Here is a 20,765-nt window from a genome sequence, read left to right as displayed (position 1 = left end):
GCTCCAGTGTGAGCTCCCTTCCACAGGACAGTCTCCCATGAATTTCCAACGTGAGTCCTCCACACAGTCTGCAGTTCTTTGCCCCATGGAATGCAGTCCCTCGGGAACAGACAGCTCCAGTGTGAGTTCCCTGCAGGGTCACAAGTCCTGCCAGCAAACCTGCTCCAGTGGGTTCCTCTCTCCATGGAGCCGTGTGTCCTGCCAGGAGCCTGCTCCAGCAAAGGCTTCCAGCAGAGCCACAGCTGCCTTTGGACATCCACCTCCAGGTGGATATCTTATCCACCATGGATCTTCATGAGCTGCAGGGAGACAGCCAGTCTGACCATGGGCTGCACCACAGGCTGCAGGCACCGCCATCTTTCTCCTCCAGTGACCTTAGTGTCAGCAAGGCTCTTCCTCTCACATATTCTCTGTCCTCTCTTTGCTGTTCTGCAGCAGCTTTTTTCCCTTCTCAAAAGAGAAAGTGCCACCACCACCACTGGTGGGCTCATCCCTGGCCAGTGGCAGATGTCTTTCTGTCTTTAGGCCAGCTGTCAGTGGTTTCATTGGACACAGGGGAAGCTTCTCACAGAAGCCACTGCTGTAGTCCCTTGCTGGAAAAACCCTGCCATCCAAATCCAATACACCTCCTTCTCAGCAGTTTTCAACAGAAACTTGGCTACACTGTTCTTCCACTCTTCTCGCTAGGATGAATTGTGAATGATTTAGATATGCAGAAATATGACAGCCACTTAAAAATACATGCAAACAAAATCCACCCCAACAGTAAATTAGCTAGGATCTGCTTCGCAGTGAAGGGCAGGTGGCAGAGTTAGTTTTAATAAATGAATTAAATATCTATTCAGTAAAATATATCTTTGAAGTGCAAGTACAGAAACATTAAATGTAAACCTAATGTATTCTTTTGAATTTTTTTCATGGTGGTTTGAAGGAAAACAAATTAAAATAAAAAGAACAAAATACAACCAAAAAAAAAATTCCTTCTGGTATTGTTTCACAGGATTACTGTGAGGGTAGTAAGGCACTGGAACAGTTTGCCAGAAAAGTTCTGGATGCCCCATCCCTGGAATAGCTCAAGATGATTGGATTGGATGAGCAACCTAGTCTAATGGAAAGTGTCCCTGCTCATGTCAGAGGGTTTGGAAATAGATGATCTTTAAGGTGCCCTCCAACTCCAACCATTCTATGATTCTCTGATTGTCTTAATTTCCTATGCAATTCATTGGTAAAAATATAAACAGTCTAAGACCTGTATTGCGAGTGTATAACTTCAGAAAGTGATTAATACATTATCAGTCGTACCCCATAATTTTATTTCTGTGTATACTATGCCCTCTTATTCTCATGTGAAAAAAAAAAGACCACCAATATTAATGCATCGAATTTTAATGAAGTAAAAATCTAATTAACGATTAACATCATTACTTCTGAGATTGACTACACCATTGCAAAAGGCGAAACTTTAATAATATTTAAAAACAAAAAATTTGGATCTGGGAAAGATCGTTCAGCACATGACCAATGTGATTCATTTCACAACCACTAAAGGTATTCACAAAGTACAATGGCGACTAGAAGCTATAAACTTGTGGGAGTCAGGAGCCCAAATCTTACTTTTAAATGCCTTTAAATTCCCCCTGAGGTTATAAGCTCTTAGGGTACAAACAGCTATTGCTGAATGCATTTTACTTTGTATAGACATAAAATTGGTAGTCTGCAACTAAGCTAGCTGTCTGAGGATCTTTTTGGCAAATTTTCTTTTCTTGGGGAGAAACTTGGATTTCTCAAAGGACAATTGGTCTCATGCAAATATATATATGAATGGTGATTTGCCTCGTCCTCTCTAAACATCTCTCCATGAAGGGTGATATCTTGAGTACTTATTTTCCAACAAAGTGAGATGAATTCCCTGTGACTGAGCATGCACTACTACTATAAAAGTCCTTAGGCATGAGCTTGGGCAACACCACTGCAATAATTATGGTGGACTTAATGACATTGATTTTAAGAGGATTCTTGCCAAAATATTATTATATTCCAACCCAAAGTGTTTTGCTGAATTATAGTGCATAATGTTTCTACTTCTAACTAATTACAGTTGCTATTATATAAGGTATAAGCATGTAGTTTTTAAACGACCACCTCTCTTTCTGCCTAATCAATGAGGTCTGATGTTTGAGATCTGCTACACACCCCAAAGCTGCAGGTGCGTACGTCCTTAATTTGGTTTTGTGTAATGCTGAACATGAATGGAGTGAGTCCAGCTGAGTGTCCACCTCAGGAATCACCAGGAAAACAAACATAGCTACCAAAATATATAAGATAGTAAGGTGGTTAAATAGGATTTCCATAAACCAGGCCTTTTATAATTTAGGCTATCCCTAAACTGCAGTGCAAGTCATGAAAATTCTGCCACTGCCTTGAATTTTGTTTAAAAAAGCCCACTGCCATTTGTGCTTGCCTGAATTTGTGCTTATGTTATGGTATTCTGCTCCACAGAGGATGTGAATCTATGACAAGTCTCAGTTTAGAACATGACCTCTAACAAAAAATCTTAAGTTGGAGATCAGCAGTGTTAAGTCAGGACAACTACCTAAATGCATGGGATGTGTGACCCTGCAGGTGTGATGTGTTGATATCTTTGCTGATGAGGTCAATGTCAAGTCTATATGCTTGAGAATAACACTGATGGAGTTACAGCCTGTTACCTGTATTTGGCATCTGTGAAAGTCAGATTGCCAGTCTTACAGAGAAATGAGTGGCACTATGTAATAAAAAGAATTTCAGACACACGGAGGTTACAGGAAACGTGATTGTGAAACCATAAAGCAATAAAAAGTTACCACTGCAGGTATAATTCTTGAAAATACATTCAAATAATCCAGTAAAACTAAATATCATTAAATTTAACCTATTAATAAAAACAAACCTCAGTAAAAACTCTTTGCAGAAAGATAATGCAAATCAGAAGCTTCTGTGATTGCTGACAAAAAAAATTAGTCCAATTCTTAAACTTTGTAACCCAAACACTCTATCATTTTGATACAAAGCTCACAGATTAAGTCTGCCCAGTGAATATTACACTATTTGTACAGTATAAAACACAGCACTCATTAAAAGTCCTAATGATTAATTTTTTTGAATAGTTATTTCAATTTTAATAAATAAGTTTCTACCAGTGTCCCAGTTCTTCTCTGCCCCGTTATTTTGGCTGGATCACCAGGTAAGGTTTCATTTTTTTGGAAAGTTATAGTCCTGAACAAGCTACAGCTGATCACATTGCAAGTTAAATTAGATGGAAGAATCTGGTTGCTTCATTGCTATACACCTGTAGAATCTCCTCCTGCAGAAACCTAATGACATTGATATATGTGTTTCTTTATCAAACATTAAAACACACATTTCTTTAAACAAGTACTAACTTTATTTCAAAAGTCTGATGTTCAAATCTTCATTCTTGCCACCACTTTTAACTGGCTGCTATGGCAGTGACCAAAATAGGTACTGGTTTTTAAAAATCTATCTAGAAGAACAGAGCTACACTTATGAGCAGTGTCACATTGGCAAATGTTAGTAATTAGAAAAAGTTCACCAAGTAATTTGCACTCCTGGGTATGTTTGGACTGTGAACACTTAGACCAGATTATCTTGATTTCCCCTTCAGAATTCTTATGCTACTTTATGAGAAAAAAGTGAAGGAGGTAAACATGTCTTTTTGCAGAAAAAAAAAAAAAGGAAAAAGGAAGCTTAGCAGCTTAGCATTCTCTAGTGTCTGGATTTTTTGGAAAAAATATTTTTGAGAGTAATTAATTGGGCCCAGTAAAATCTTTATTTAATAGCAATGACTCTCTGACAGATCAGCCTCAGTTTTTCGACCTGTCATTATTGTAATCCATACTCAAATTACACTGGCATTAACTCAGGGAAATTGCAACATTTTCAGTGCTATAACAAGAATTAATTCAAACCCATAATTCCAAACTGCTGTATATTTAATATTTATTTCCTATTGTTTGTTTTTCAGCAAGGAGGAAGTCCATACTCCAAGCGTATTTCCACATGAGAAACAAACTTTTTGCATTAAAATGCAATATTTGTATGTTCAGTTTCATTTTGCTAGACGGGGCTCATTTAAAAATTATATATTTTACAGTATTATAAAAACAAGAACACAAGTCAATAGAAAACTGGAAGTATGTCTCTTTAAATTTATTTATTTTTATTTTTTTCTTTGTCATTGGTAGGACACTGTCCTACTTTGCCATGTTTCTGAAATGAGCCTTGTCCTGCTGGTTCACTGCATGTTCCCAAATGAATAGAGTTACTAGATAAAAATGGAATTTCTGAATATGCCACAATGCAGAAGAATACATCTCCTTTTTAAGTTCTTGTAATGAATTTTCTAAAAATAAAAGATAATGAACACAATTTTCTGAACAGTGAGAGATTTGTATCGGAACTACAATTTGAGCTATTGTAAGTTTTTGCCACATTTTCCCGAGGTTTTTTACTTTTTAAACTGATTTGCATGTAGCATGAAAGTTCCCAGCTGTTCAGAGGAATACATTACTTTTGGCTTTCCAACACACAAAAAGGAAGGAAGACTTTGTATGTGTGTATGAAGGAAAGGAAAGGGGAAACAGACTGGATTATATATTATGCCTTATATATATAGGAAATATAAATATTCAGGGAAAGCAAAAAAAAAAAAAAAAATCAGGGAAAAATATGCGTGGCACGTAAATGAGTGGTAAAAGCCCTTCTATGTAGCTGGAAGTTTGTTATGTAAAGGTTTCCAAACCCTAGGAAATGGTGAAGGACAATAGAGAAAAAGAAGATAGTCTTCAGCTCCAACAGTTCTGAATGGTGGTACTGTTGGCTTAAAGAAGAGGGAAGATAAAGTTCTCTTAACATGTGATAAAGTTCTAAGACAGTGTCTCACACCAAATTAGGAAGCAGAAAGAACACCACAGACCACTATCTGCTACATTTTTTTTCCTGTGGAATTCCTGCTCAATTTTGCTAATCTAAATCCAGAAATTGGAAACTATTTGTACTGCATTCTAAACATCTCCTGAGAAAATAACTTTTTTTAAAATTAAGACTGAATAAAATTTAGATTTTAACTGTTTTTTCTAGCTGGGATCAAAGCTCGTGTGTGTATGTATGTGCCCATACAAGAACTAACAAGAGTCAGGGTCCTGGTTATTAAGATTGATGTTGTTGTATCAGAAAACAGCTGTGATAGGAAGGAAACTCTGAAGATTATCTAGGCCAATCCCCTTCTCAAATGTTCACCAGGACCAGGTTTAGTTGAGGTTTTAATATCTCTAAGGATGCAGACTTTAAAACCTCTCTGGGAAACCTGAATTTGACCTTGTTTTCGGTAAACATATTCTAATTTGATTTACAGAATACATTTTTTTAATGTTGAAAGGGAAGTAACTTTATTTCCATTAGTGGCTATTGCCTCTTTTCTTGGCACTGGTCATCACTAATCATCTGGCTCTGTCTTCCTTACCTCCTCTGGTCAGGTATTTTTACACATTGACATAATCCCTCTGAGACTTTTCAACTTCATGCTGAACAGAGCCAGCTCTCTGTTTCGTTTTGTGACAGAAGATCCATTATCTAAATTTTTGTGACCCTTTGCTGGTCTCATATCATGGCTTTCCCTGGGAAACTCCAAACTTGGCCTAATTCTCCAGAGCTAAGTGGAGAGGAATGATCTTTTCCTTCATCCTCCTGGAAAGATTTCTCTTCATGAAGCCAGAGGCTGTTGAATTTTGATTCAACAAGAGTACACTGGTGTCTCTTGGTCAGCTTAGTGTCCATTCTGCATTACAAAGCCCTGGGCTACACCTCTAATGAGTGTTCTCCAGCTGGAATTTGTTCTGTTGATTGAAAACCTTTGAGCCTGACAGTTTGGTAATAGTTTCTTTGTCTCAAGGTCTGGATTGCTGTCTTACCTACTTTGGTATCTGGCTTTGTTTTTCCTGTCTGATTCAGTTCATCTCTGTCCATTTTTCTAGTCTGTACTTCATCGTTTTGTTTTTAAGAATGTTATGGGAGACAATGCTGAAAGCCTTGATAAAGTCAAGATAAACAATGTCAGCTTTGTGTCATCTCTTGCCTATAGAGCTGGTCACTATATAATAGAAAGCTGTTGGACTCGTTAAGCATATAACTGAATAAATTCATGCTGACTAATGCCAATTTCCTTTTTGACTTTTATAAGTTTGGAAATGGCTTCCAGGAAGATTTCCCCTCTAAGCCTCCCAGGGCCTAAGATCACAGAGAAAATATTCTGAGTTGGAAGGCGCCCACAAGGACCAAGGCCAACTCCGAAGTAAGTGGCCCACATAGGGATTGAATCCACAGCCTTGATATTATCAGCACCACTCTCTGACCAGCTGAGCTAGTCTCAGCTGATGCTGACCAGTCTGCAGTTCTTCTGACCTTTCAAAGATAGTTGATAGTTGATATAATCTTGCAATGACAGTGGCCAGCTCCCTCAGGTCATGACTGCATTCTGTTAGGTCCTGTGGACTCGTGCTCAGTTTAAGTGTTCCCTGACATGATCCTCCTCAGCTGAAGGTAAATCTTCCTTGTAATGGGATTCTTCACGGGTCTCAAGGGGCTGAAACTGTTGAAGGCAAGTTTTACCTATAAAGAACAGTGAGTGAAGGTATTCACTCTTTTCCATGTTATTTTAGTACAAATGTGAAGTACTTATGCAGAACCTAGACAGGTTCCACTTTTCTACTGCTAATTTCCATCTGGCCCTCCCTTCCTCACCCTCAGGTGAAAGGACTGATTTTCTTCTCTGAAATGATGGGAAAATTAATTCTGAAGTGAATTCATACCTCAGCAGTCCAGATGCGCATTTTGTAAGGATGACTATATTTGTTTTTCTTGGTCAGCAGTCCCCATATGCCCAGGTATAGTACTCACTATAACAGAAGATAGTTATTAGAGATAGAATAAGCAATGAATATGAGCAGCAGTTTGCTCTATGAGTCACTATCATAAGCATCTTTGATATATTAGCTTTAGTTAGCCTAAGCAGAAATTAGAGGAGTCAGGGACTTCCAAGGGCAAAATATTAGAGGAAATGCTTCAAGTAGGCAATATGCTTTCCTCTTATTCAGATATTCAGATGATGACAAAATATTACAATCATAATCAGACATGGATTAAGCTGAAACACAGGTTCCTACAAAAAGATGTCTGAATTTTTTTAAACTTCACTGCTGAACTTCTGTAAAATAGGTAAAGTTCCCAACCTAAAGAAAAATGTCCTTGTAAGTGCTTCTTTGAATTTTACTCTTGCTATTATACATATACATTCTACAGAAATTAGAGGTAATTTATTTCTTTCTATACCTTTGTAATCTACATACAAACATAATGATTTTGTTACACATATATTTTCATACCAAATGCTTTGACATGTATGCACTTTTGTCCTCACTTTTCTTGTTTTAGCTGTTCAAGTATCATTTTTTCAGCTGCTATAATGATGATTTGGGGCTTTTCCTTATGTTTTGGTGGGCTCCTGGATTTTACATGATTAATCACCTGACCTCTGGTGAAGACAAGGTGACAAGTGGATAATACAGATTTGTCAACAAGAATTTTTGCTTTCTGATATTTAGAGTCTAGAGCTTAATTTGGGTCTTCGTGTACTCATTTCAGATTCACATCTCGTAGGTTTAGCAGAAGAGGTAGCTGTGTCAGTGGTTTATTTCAGCTTTTGATCTCAGATCAGTTGACTCCAAAACCTTAAGAGTGGAAGAAATTTATTTAAAAATAGAAATGGGCAAGAAAAGCTTTTCCAAACTGAGATTTCAAAAGTTTCCCTATTTCTCACTGAGAAAAAGCTGACCTTTTGAAGTTTTCAGTGAAGAAATAGCCATAAATCCAAAAATAAACAATACTGCAATAGCAACATACTCGAAAGTAGTGTTATTCCTGGTTGGCAGCTGACAAGTCATGTCCTACAAAACAGTGCAGAAAGCAGGTTATTTTAGAGACCCTAAAAGAGAAGGGGAAAGGCTAGTGGGAATGAGAGAAAAACATTGGACTAAAACAACCATTTTACATAGATGTCCAAAAGTGCAAATAAGGTTAGGAATTCTAGAAAAAGCACACAAAGTAGTAAGTATCATCTTTGTTATGAATAAATTGAATGTGGTTTCTCTGGTTATGCCTAAACATTCTCAGCAACCCCCAGCTTAGGATGCTGTAATTCTCTGTATGTTGAATAAACCTGGGCTGCAGAAGAAATTACATGGGGAGTAGAAAAGAAAAAGGAAAAAAAAAATTCAGGGTGTTACATAACTTGGTCTAGCATTCTTATATATAATCAAGATGTATCTGGGCTCTGAAAACAGATCACAAAAATTGATTTCCAAGTCTTTTCAAATTTTTGAAAGACATTTCCAAGTTCTGGAGTTAGCCTTGAGAAGTACACAGAAATGCAGAATTCCTACAATATGGAAACATACCCTGAAAAACGAAAACCCCTAAAGAAGAGGGTATTGATTCCTTCTTAGAGAGTCTTGAAAATATTGTGGTATTAAGCAATATGGATCTAGAAAAAAACATGTGATAAGTAAAAACAGTCAGAGGAATGTAAAGTCCAGAGATTGATTTGATTTATTTCCTTCCTTCCTTCCTGTAATCCATCTACTTGAAGAGAAGGGAGAAAGGAAGAATTATGACAATCAGTCTTGGACGAAAAACTAAAATGAAGTTCTTAAAATAAGAGGGAGAGAGGGAGAGAGAGACAGATGGCAATAAAAGGTGTGATGAGAAACATGAGGGAAACCAGGAGATATTCCATTTGCACCTTGGTCCAGAAGAAAGAAAACCCCAAGAGGGTGAAGCTTTAATAAAAGCAGATGAACTGTTAGAAGACTCCCCAGGTAAAATGATGTTTTAGTTGTACATAAGAGGGGAACAGAAGGCATAAGAGATAGGGAAAAATATATTAATTATTGACAAAGAAATAGAATTTAAATTAACCCACTAAGGGTTACCTACACTTGAAAAAGATGAGGAGACACAGCTTATAAGACATTCACCCACAGGAATGCTATCCAAGATAGTGGGGTTTATTTTAAGATTAGCTTGGGGTCTTTTTCAAACTAGGTCTAATATTTTGCAATCAAGAACATATTTTATTTTCTTAGAATAACTGCACATCATTTTCATCCTTTCCTTTGCCTGGTAATGAGCGCCTCAGGGGAGATCTGACAGGAATTAAGTATTTTGTTCCTTGCTTAGAAGTAATAGAGTGGAGCTATGTAGTCTTCCCAGTGGCCTCTCCACCCAAAATGTCATATGATTGTCTCAGGATTCAGGACATGTTTTCTTAGCATGTTTCACAGCAAGTGAGTCTGAGGACCAGTAATGCCTCAGGTAGTACCTCTCATCTGTAATGCTACACTGCCAGAGAGAGATTCTCACAAAATTATCTGGTGCCACTATTGAAAACAGCAGCTAGAAACCACATAGCTCTTGCATTCAGGAATGTCAACAAATATCTTTGGAGTAAAAAAGGTAAGAGGAAGGGAAAAAATAGAAATAATAATAATAAGATAAGTAGCAGGGCAGAAAGAATCAAAACTATTGCACAGGACACCAGAAAAAAAAAATATCCATATTCAAACTTTTGGAACCAAATAAGGTACAATGAAGGAAATATTATTGGAAGAGCAAAGAAGCTGAGGGCATCTTCACTTTCTCCATCTATCTTGACTGCCTTTTTAGGATAAAGGAAAGAGCTGAGACAGTCTGTTTTTTTTTTTTAAATCCACATTCAATTTTCCTTTGTTAATTAAGAAAAATCAAGGAAGAGATACACAAGCTCTATTTGATTAGAATTATTTATGCAACTTTATGTCCTAACAGATTGCATTTCAAAGTCATCCACAAAGTTATGAGTGCTTTAAAGTACTTCTGATCTTTTAGATTCAATTATTCAGACTTTTTTTTCTGGAAATGCTAACATCGTGTCACATGCAGAGTCTGTCTCATATTTGTCCAACACAGTTTATAAAACAAGGCTTTAACCTGGGACATTTAAGCAGTTGTTCTTTGCTTTTATGCAGCAGCCAGGAATTCAAACTCTTCTTCATTAGCATCAATTCTCTGGTGTTCCTGAATCCCAAAATCCTTCTCAGCAGTATCTGCACCTCCCAGTGCTCTCCATAGATGAGCAAATTTCGCTAGATAAACAGATTAGTACTTTCAGGACTAGATCCTAAGCATTATCCTCTCTTCAGTCTCCTCTTCATATTTAAATGTAAGTAGATAACTCTGTATACAATGGGTAACCAAAGTATCACATGGAGAGACGTGCATGTCTTATCAGTAAAGTATATAAGCCTGCATAAAAGCTGAAAGATCTGCTTCATACAGACTAAATTTTAAAATCATGCCTAGCAGTTATGCCTGCTCCCATATCATCTTTTCAATCTCCTCCTGTGTAAGTATTATTAATTTTCCCCTTACATTAATTTATCCACAATTTGTTACTGATTTTTAACATATTTTTCAGTGGCATCTATACAATGCTGTGAATTTAGGGTGTCCAGTAGATTATGCTTGGGTAGATACTTTTGCTCCCCTAAGCAGATATAGCAATATGCAATAACCTTCACTGACACACTCACAATAATTTATTTTCTGTTTCTGTGTGATTATATAATAAAAGCAATAGGATCAAACTTTGACTTTGGTATAACAGAAGGTACAATTTATCTTACAGTTATTTGTTTTAACATTCAAGTTCCTCTGTTGTACCTACAGCACATTTTTTTCTGTGCAAAGCATCTATCTCAGATGCCTATAGAATAAATATTGAGTCATTATCTTAGAAATGCAAAAGCCACAGTGTCTTTTTCTTTTTTACTTTTACTCTATGGTACCAGCCATGGATTCACTTGGGAATTATTAACCTTCTTCATTTCATATATAAAATTAAAACAAGAAGTTGCAAAACCTTGGAATACTTTCTTGAGCCTGGCACCAAGCACTATGCTGAGCCTCTTTTATTATAAATCAGCATAAGTCTTTGTTTACTTAAACTTGCTAACATTTGTGCCTCCAGCTTTTTAATGTTCCAGAGGTGACTCTCAGAGCTACAGAATGTTTCAGCTTTTAGAGAGGCACCTGGGTTAAAGTCAATTAGAGAGGAGATATTCAGCAGCTCTTTAAATCAGACCTAGGTATTAGAGCCATTCAAGAAATGTATGCTTTTATCTGAAAGCTGGATTGAAATATAAATATTTCATTTTGGGTCATTTTTTTCATTCTGGTGTGTATAATACTTTTTCCTTTTTGTTGAAAAGAAAACCTAGTCCCTTGGGGTTCATGCAAAATATTTTTTTCAGTCTGAAACAGAATATTTTATTTTGGCTTATTCAAAATAGAAGGCAAAAGAAGCAACACTTTAGATAAGAAAAATGTAACCTAATTTTTCATTTTGTCTAATAACCTGGTGCTCAGGGATTCATATAAAGTTATGAAATGCACAAGGTCAAGACCTTTCTTGATGTAGGGATCTAACAATTCACAGCACATAAAGCAGTCTCAAATATTTTGGTAGAGGTAGCTCTCCCTCAGTCTTTTCTGTCAGAGCCATGATATTCTGCACAGCCTATTTAAATATTCATGGGACAAGAGGATAGCATAAAAATTACTTCATGGCCTGCTTTTTCAGGTGTTCTTCTGGGGAAGAAAAATTAATTCAAATCCCTGCTCTGAGTCAGCCAGAAATAGAACTGCGACTTTGAAGGGTTCCAGCACCTCATTTTTTGGGGAAAGGAAGCTTTGTGTCACTAGATTTTATGGGAAATTCTTATAAGTTGTCTTCACATTCCAGAATGCTCTGTCACTCTTATTTGGGGCAATAAAAATTTGTCTCTGAGCTGTATTTCTCACTGAGGGACTGGTTTGTTGACATTGTAATATCCAGGTATACTGGATATCTTTAATAAAACATATATACTGAAAAGGCATCGGCCAAAGAAGAAGTTATTTCCACTTATTAGATAGCATGAAAATACTTGATAACACTAAAATGTTTCTCAGTCTAAACAATTAGTACTCTACTTTTCTTTTTTCTTTTTTTATCCCTCCTCACGCCCTCCTCAACCCTCTTATATGATATTTCAAATAATTGTCATGAAGAATAAGTCCTCATAATCACATCCAACACCGACTGTTTCAAAGGAAGAGATTATTCTGAAATGATCTGTAAAGAAGGTCTGAAGCAGTGTTTGAAGAACACAGTTTTAAGTAAACTCCCAAGATGTGTACTTTTTGACAGTTTGACTAATGTCAAATTATAATTATAATATATTATAATTCTATGCAAGTCAAGGAGATTGTCTGCATTTGTGCACATGCTGCACCTAGTGCAGGAGGGATGTGTTGCTACAGTGGACCTCATTCTGTAATCTCTGTGACAAGAAAAACATGCAATGGGAACTGATGGGGAAAATATGCAACTTTGAAACTAAAAGCATCAGAAAATAAGGAAAGATAACAATGCCTGGAAGATATTCCACTCCACCAGACATTAGTGCTCTTCATCAGTAGGATTGTTAATAGAGTTTTGCTGGCTCTGGAAGCCAAGACTTCCTGGTAACCACAGGAAAGAATAATTATGTCTTTTGAAGCAATTCGCTCTGGCTGAGCAGTTCTAAGATCAAAGTCCCTGACAAAAAGTGGCTTAGATATTTTTGCAAGAGTGTCAGGGGACTGTTGCGCAGGTCCTAGGTACCCTGCTTCCTTAGCCATCATCACCTGCTTTGTTAGCCGAGGAGCCTCAGATGAGACTGCTCATCCCTGCTGTGCCACAGGACCTCATTGATGCTCTTTCTGATTGGATACTAGAAAGCCAGCCTTCCTTCCTTCCTTCCTTCCTTCCTTCCTTCCTTCCTTCCTTCCTTCCTTCCTTCCTTCCGACACTTCCTTCCGACACTTCCTTCCTTCCTTCCTTCCTTCCTTCCTTCCTTCCTTCCTTCCTTCCTTCCTTCCTTCCTTCCTTCCTTCCTTCCTTCCTTCCTTCCTTCCTTCCTTCCTTCCTTCCTTCCTTCCGACACTTCCTTCCGACACTTCCTTCCGACACTTCCTTCCGACACTTCCTTCCGACACTTCCTTCCTTCCTTCCTTCCTTCCTTCCTTCCTTCCTTCCGACACTTCCTTCCGACACTTCCTTCCTTCCTTCCTTCCTTCCTTCCTTCCTTCCTTCCTTCCTTCCTTCCTTCCTTCCTTCCTTCCTTCCTTCCGACACTTCCTTCCGACACTTCCTTCCGACACTTCCTTCCGACACTTCCTTCCGACACTTCCTTCCGACACTTCCTTCCTTCCTTCCTTCCTTCCTTCCTTCCTTCCTTCCTTCCGACACTTCCTTCCGACACTTCCTTCCTTCCTTCCTTCCTTCCTTCCTTCCTTCCTTCCTTCCTTCCTTCCTTCCTTCCTTCCTTCCTTCCTTCCTTCCTTCCTTCCTTCCTTCCTTCCTTCCTTCCTTCCTTCCTTCCTTCCTTCTGACACTTCCTTCCGCCACTTCCTTCCTTCCGCCACTTCCTTCCTTCCGCCACTTCCTTCCTTCCGCCACTTCCTTCCGCCACTTCCTTCCTTCCGCCACTTCCTTCCTTCCGCCACTTCCCTCCTTCCTTCCGCCACTTCCGCCACTTCCGCCACTTCCGCCACTTCCTTCCTTCCTTCCTTCCTTCCGCCACTTCCTTCCGCCACTTCCTTCCTTCCGCCACTTCCTTCCTTCCGCCACTTCCTTCCGCCACTTCCTTCCTTCCGCCACTTCCTTCCTTCCGCCACTTCCCTCCTTCCTTCCGCCACTTCCGCCACTTCCGCCACTTCCGCCACTTCCTTCCTTCCTTCCTTCCTTCCGCCACTTCCTTCCGCCACTTCCTTCCGCCACTTCCTTCCGCCACTTCCTTCCTTCCGCCACTTCCGCCACTTCCGCCACTTCCGCCACTTCCGCCACTTCCGCCACTTCCTTCCGCCACTTCCTTCCGACACTTCCTTCCTTCCGACACTTCCTTCCTTCCGCCACTTCCTTCCGCCACTTCCTTCCTTCCCTCCCTCCCTCCCTCCCTCCCTCTGCTTCTTTTCCCCTCACTCCCTCCATCTCTAACTCCTTGCCCTCCTTTTATAACTTTCTGCATTAACAATCCATGTGTGCCATCAGCTGTGAGCCCTACTAATACAACTGTGTGCAGGTGAATCTGTCCTGACATCCTTTGTGCTATCCATCCTGTGATTAGGAGTGTAAAAGTGACAGAGATATAACATGGTAGATGAAAAATACTGAAAGGAATTTTGAACAATAATGGAAAAAAAAAGCTGGAGACACAATATCACACAGTGAAAGAATAATAATGAACTTTCAGAAGAGAAGATTTGAAAAAGAGAAACAAAGAACCAAAAGTCTGAAAATGTAGTTCAGATTTAAAAGCAATATTGAAAATCCTGATATGGTGAAGACCATAGCAAAAGGTATTAAGTATTCATGCCCAACAGTTTCCCTTAACATTACATTTTATTATTTTCTTTACCATCCATGTGAAGTGCTTCTTTGAGAAATTTATTAAATGAAGCCTGAAGACAGGGTCTGGTACTTATCTATTTGATCATCTCTGTAAAAAATGCATATAGGTGATCTCCCTTTTTCCACCTAAATTTCCTTTCTTTTGTCATCCATCTGAATGGTTGTAAATAAAGATGAAATAAGCACGTTTGGTATTATATGTTTTATTTTCTATTTACAGGTTTCAGATTTGAGGCTAAGCTCAAATTCTGAAAGAAGGATAGCACAGCTTTTCTATTTTCTTATTCATAAGCAGAAGAATTGGATATTTCTGAAGCACATGAAGCAAATAAAAGTCTCTTTTATTATTATTCATAACTAAAATTCTGCTCTATTTTTATTCTCACTGTAGCTTTTATAGAGAGCTATGCATCTGAGTCAGCACCTCAAAGCAAAACTCATTTCCAATTCATGACATCTCTTTTTCCTCCAATTACTTAGCTTCATTTCCTTCTCGTTTCACTTTTTCCCTTTTGACTCACTCACTCAGATGAAATTGCTACACAGTGTAATTCTCCATTTGAGAGCGATATATCATATTCTTGAATAGGCTTTAGTTTAACTAGCCTTTGTTTTTTTGGGGGGGAGTTTTAACTGCAATAATTGCATGGTCTTGACATATAGAGCTAAAATATAGGAAGGAGAAGACTGTATGGGAAGAATGCCCATTTGTGCATTTTATTATGGCTGTTCAGGTATTATCTTCGAAATGTCATTTTTCACTCTTCCTTCCCATACTCTTGTGTTGATGGCCTGTCAGGTTTCTAAATTTATCTCTTTCACATTTTTTTCACTCTTCGTCTTATCTCAAAGCTTGATTCTATTTATTCTAGCACCTCTAGTTTTCTTTCTTTTTATACTATATATAATTTTTTCTGCTCTACTGTATTATCAGCTGTGATTGTCAAAACTTGAGTTATTTTCAGCAATATCAGGGTGCAAGGCAATGTCAAATGTATGACTTTTTGTGCACTTCCTCTTTAAATCTCAAGGTACACACTGTTCTTGAGTAGTAAGAATTTCCAGAGAGGATCCTATAAAACATCTGACAGAAGTGCTAAGATATTAATTAAAAATTCACACCAATCTGTAAATATGTGTCTAATCATTGCCTTTGCAGTAGATTTTCTTGGCACACGTCCTGCACATGCCTACAAATACATAGGCACTTTTAAGGTTTCCAGTGCAACAAGGTTTCCAGTATATGCCTTGGGAGGTAGTTCTGTGAACAATCCACCTACAATTCAGAAGACATAGATCCTCATCCAGACCTATGGGGAAGAAAATATTTTTTCATTATTTTCAAAAAAAGCAAAAAAAAGCCTTTGTTTTTATTATGCTATAGATATTGTAGAGAAAATGGAGTCTCAAATGTACAGAAAATTGTTAACTGGGCTTGTTGACACTCTTCCACCATATTTGATCACCTGACATTCCTGCAGCCTCCATGACCATAGAGATCCAGTACATGAGGAAAAATTGAAATGTATTTTGTTTACTCTCAAAGCAAGGACAGAAAAACAGAGTGTCCTGGATCTTAGGTATACTATTTTCCACAATATCTGTGGCTGGTATTTTTTAAAAGACTCCTTTGAAAAAAGAGAAATGACAAGTATAGCAGTAAGTCTGCTATTAAAAATCATGTCCTCTATTCACTAGAGTGGTTATTCAAAAATAGCTCACAGAAAAATATACCCTTATAGTACTGGCAAGGTCAGTGAGTTAAGATGATCTGAACAAATGTGGATTTAGCAACTGAAAACTTTGAATTAACCATCAAGTTACTTCTGAAGTTTCCCTTCATTTGAGCAAGTCAGATCATTGCAATTTACTTCTCTTAGCAGGTTGTTTCTCTCCAGACATTATTAAATGTTATCTGAGTGACATGATGATGACTGTATCAAAGTGTAGCATCTCTGGGTCAGATTCTTCAGAGAAATAAAGGCAGAATTTGCTTTGATGACATAACCAAATATCCTAAAGTACAATTGTTACTGCAAAATAGATATGCCAAATGGAGAGTGTCCAGCTGCTCAGAGGGGAATGCTTTCCAAATAGAGGGTGCCCGAAAGACTGACAAAGGCCTTCATTTGTAATTCAGCCAGGATTACTGGCAGATTTGGAAGGCTCCTTTGTGGGTCTTTTGATTTGCAGACAGTAGAAACAAGGATCTCACCCCAAAGAATAATATACCCAATAATAAACCCAAAAGTAATAAAAAGTTATTTGAGTCATCAAGCTGTAAGTAATCATGCAGTGGGGAGAGAGAGATGCTAAGTGCAATTTTAACACTGGTACAGTATATTACATTGGCCTTTAGTTCCATCATACATTCTTGACCAAAGACTTTTTGTTTTAGTTGGAATGAAAATTACTTAATTGAAAAACATCTGAAACATTTTCAGTGCATCTATGGAATAGATACATTCTCTCAGATCACAGACATACCTGTGCTCATTCTGCAGAGTTAAAAGGAGTAACACTAAAAATACCTTTATATTGGTCAGCAGCTCCAAATACCTAGAGGGAGCACAGCTGAGTTAGGCAGTGCTATTTTTATGTAGCCACTTTACACAGGAGAACAGCAGTTCAAACATAAAGATGGTGAGGTCATAGCAATGCAAAGAGTGAACAATTATAATCTCTCAGAATTCTTTTTGGAGGACTTTGTGTGGGTAAGACGTGAGCACATATCCGGCAAGAAGTCAAGAATCTGTATCCAAATAAATGGTGCTTGCAGTAGGAGCAAAGGATGCCCAAAGTCAGGTGAACTGACACTGTCCTCACACTCTGGGTGCAGGACTCCCATTAATAGTTAACAGCAGCAATACACAGGGAAAAAGGTGAGAACAACTCCTTATACAAGAGTTCAAGAAAGCAATTAAATCTGAATTCCCAAAGAACAATTTTGGCAAGCTTACAATTAGTTCTGATGTGAATATCCTCCTTCCCCAGTGTGTTTACTGTTACAGACCCACAGCAGAGGCAATAACTGCGGCCCTGATTCTGTAACAGTTTATCTATCATGACTGAGGTATTTATATCTTCCTTGTACACCTGTACACAGTGCTCTGCAAACAATTTTGCAAATATCATATTCCATATGTTTTACTATACATATGTTACTGTATTTAATACAGAGATCCATTACCCTGAGGATAAAGTGGCTTCCATCATCTGGATATGTTTATTTTTGAAAGCTTTTAGCACTTCCATGGCTGCATGACAAGTTTAGACTATTAAAGTATATCCTAAGTGTAAACCGAGATTTGAAATCAAAGTACAACTTCATTTAGTCAGTATTTTCTGCTCATTCATTTTTTTCTTGAAAATGCCCACCAACTATTTAGCAACCCACAGTGCATTGTAATGTCATATATGAACTTGTGTTGTGGTTATAATAAATAACATTTCTTAAGTTCTCATGCAGTCTCTCAACATTCTTCAATTGTGTGGTCAACATGGGACTATAAAAGTTTCAGTAGTCTGTGTCTAACAAAGTGCTGTTATTATTTATACCATTTTTTTAGGTCAGCTCACTGATTACTGCAGATGTATGTATGCTCATCTGTATGTTTACATATGTATAAACATACATAAAAAAGACAGGCAAAGATATATGTTGGTATATACCAAAAAACCCTTAATTCTGTAAAGGACCACCCACAAAACTTACGGTAATTTAAGTGCCTGACTACAATTTGGATTTCTGTTTTTCCTTAGTACTGTATTCATGAGTTTCTAATCTCTGTTGTTTACAAAGCCACAGAACAAGTCACAACTCGCTGACAATTCAGTATCCTTCCTTTTACAGGCATTGCCAAGAAGAGAGTTATGTGAGCTCATTTTACCAGCAATAAAACAAAAGTGTTTCATCTCATTTTCCACTCAAAATATTGACCTTCCTTACTGAGAGGTTTTGGTCAAAATCTCTTCTGCTTTTAAAATTAAAGAGGCTTCTAAACTTATGATCTGCAGAACAGACAAGTAAACCTGTTTTTAGAGTAGTACCATGATAGAAAAGTCCACATTTTCATGGAATAAATGTCTGTTTCCAACAGCAGCTGCAGGGGCTGCATGCAAGTGGATTGCTGAAGGAATGATATTTTTCTTCTCAACTCATGTCTCTTTCTCCATGGATGTATAATCACATAGTCTAAAAAATTGTAGAAAAGCTAGGGTGCAAATAAGGATAGCAGGACCTAAACCCAGTAATGAAAAGTACTAAAAATCATTGTGATAACTTTCATACTTCATAATATAAAAAGAAAACTAGGACTCTCTGAATTGATGTAGAGCGCAAAGGCAAATGTTAGATTATTTTCATGCATAAAATGAAAATGGTGCTTTCATTAATTAATTCCCTACATACTCACATTGGGTTACAGAAAAGAGTTTGAAGTCAAAATTTCCTTTTTTAAATAGGTACAGTGGAGAAGAAAAGATTACATTTATTTTAGTACACTACAATTAGAAATGTTTGAATATAATTTTTATTAGTAGTAAAAACAGTGCAAATATATTAAAATGTGGTACATGTATAATTTTTTCTTGCTATACAAGAAACTATTTACCATAAAATAACATAATAAGCTTCAACTTCAATAAGTATTGTGCATTTAATTTTGATTGAACAACAAAAAGCTAGAGAAAAAAAACTCAATATGGGAGATTTTTCTGCCACTTTACTAATTTAAAAAAAAACCTTCAACTTTCAGAATAAGAATTAATATTCAGAATTTCAACCTGGTTTTATGTGAGCTCAAAAAGCTTAAAAACAATTATTCAGTTTTCTGCAGTGGTTAACTTAGCCTTGCCTAAGTTCAACTGGTAATGAAATATTGCAATGACAGAGAAGTTAAAAGGAGTGTAATTATGAACAATTTGGAAAATTTTAGTGTAAAATCCCCAATAACTTCCATCATTACTGATACCTATATGTCTATATAAATTGAAAGGAGCTGATGATTTTATATCAGCTTTTAATTTGCAAAACTGAAAGTCTGTTTTCTTGGAAAATTCTAATTTTGCATCTGCCCATCATCTGCTGAATTACCTTACTTTTCTACTCAAGTTTTAACTCTTAGTAGTATACTCTGCCTGAGATACAGGAAGATCTTCCCAAGTCAGGCTGCAGCTGCAGCTTTGATTTGAGCTGCAGACCACTTTTCTCCAGGAATACCAGAGGAAGGAGAGAAGGCAGGAGTAGGAGCCCCCTATATATCCACTGTCCAATGCACAGTGGGAAGGAGATCCACACCTCTGTGGAGGTTACTTTATTTTTGTTGTAGATAGAGAGCAAATTCAGTTTTACTCCATTGTACAAAACACCCCAGGCAAGCAGCCATGTCACTAACTAGCAGCAATATCTGCTGAAAGAAGTTATGTACACTTTTTTCTCTGTTTTGCTGTTTGAAATAACAGGGTGCTGTTGTGAACAAGGAGTGGAGGTGTGGGACTGAGGCAGATTATCCTAAATTTCAGCAGCCTTTGAAACCAGGAGTTGGGTGTAGGCTACTTGAACTTTGCAGTCTGTGGAGCATTTAAAGCTTAGAAAGCTTCCTGAAGTTAAAGAAAATGTTCCCTTGTATTAAAGAAATATGATACAAGCTCCTACTATGCTAACACCAATGTTCAGTTCCATTTTCTTCACCAGAAAAATACCAATAGAGATCATTATGTCCTTTCTAAGGGTTGAGGAAGGGAAAATCCATTCCCAATACAGTCTTGCAAAATCTGAAAAGATCAAGACAGTGATCAAGATGATATGGACATTATTTATGACTAAACTGATCATCCATAGACAAGAGAAGTACTGAAACCATTGAGCCTGGAACATTTGTAGGGTACCCTAGAACTGTGTGAAAGTCATGCATTTGTCTTAAATAAAAGACAAAGTATTCGGAAACTGGGAATACTCTCCATATGTATCAAAAGCCACTGCTTTTAAAAGGTCATCTCATACAAGCCCTGAATTCTTCTGTAGCCTTTCCTCTAGACCATAACCTAAGCTAATAACACGGAGTAAGTATTCCTACAACTCTCAATCATGTGTTTTTGTCATTAGCTCTGGCACATTAGGTGTCCCAGGGCTACTCTAAACAATAATTGTTCTGTCACTTTGTAACATAGCAGACAAAAC

Source organism: Ammospiza nelsoni, chromosome 3 (assembly GCF_027579445.1).
Source record: "Ammospiza nelsoni isolate bAmmNel1 chromosome 3, bAmmNel1.pri, whole genome shotgun sequence".
Classification (NCBI taxonomy): Eukaryota; Metazoa; Chordata; class Aves; order Passeriformes; family Passerellidae; genus Ammospiza; species Ammospiza nelsoni.
Note: the sequence above shows the minus strand (reverse complement) of the source record.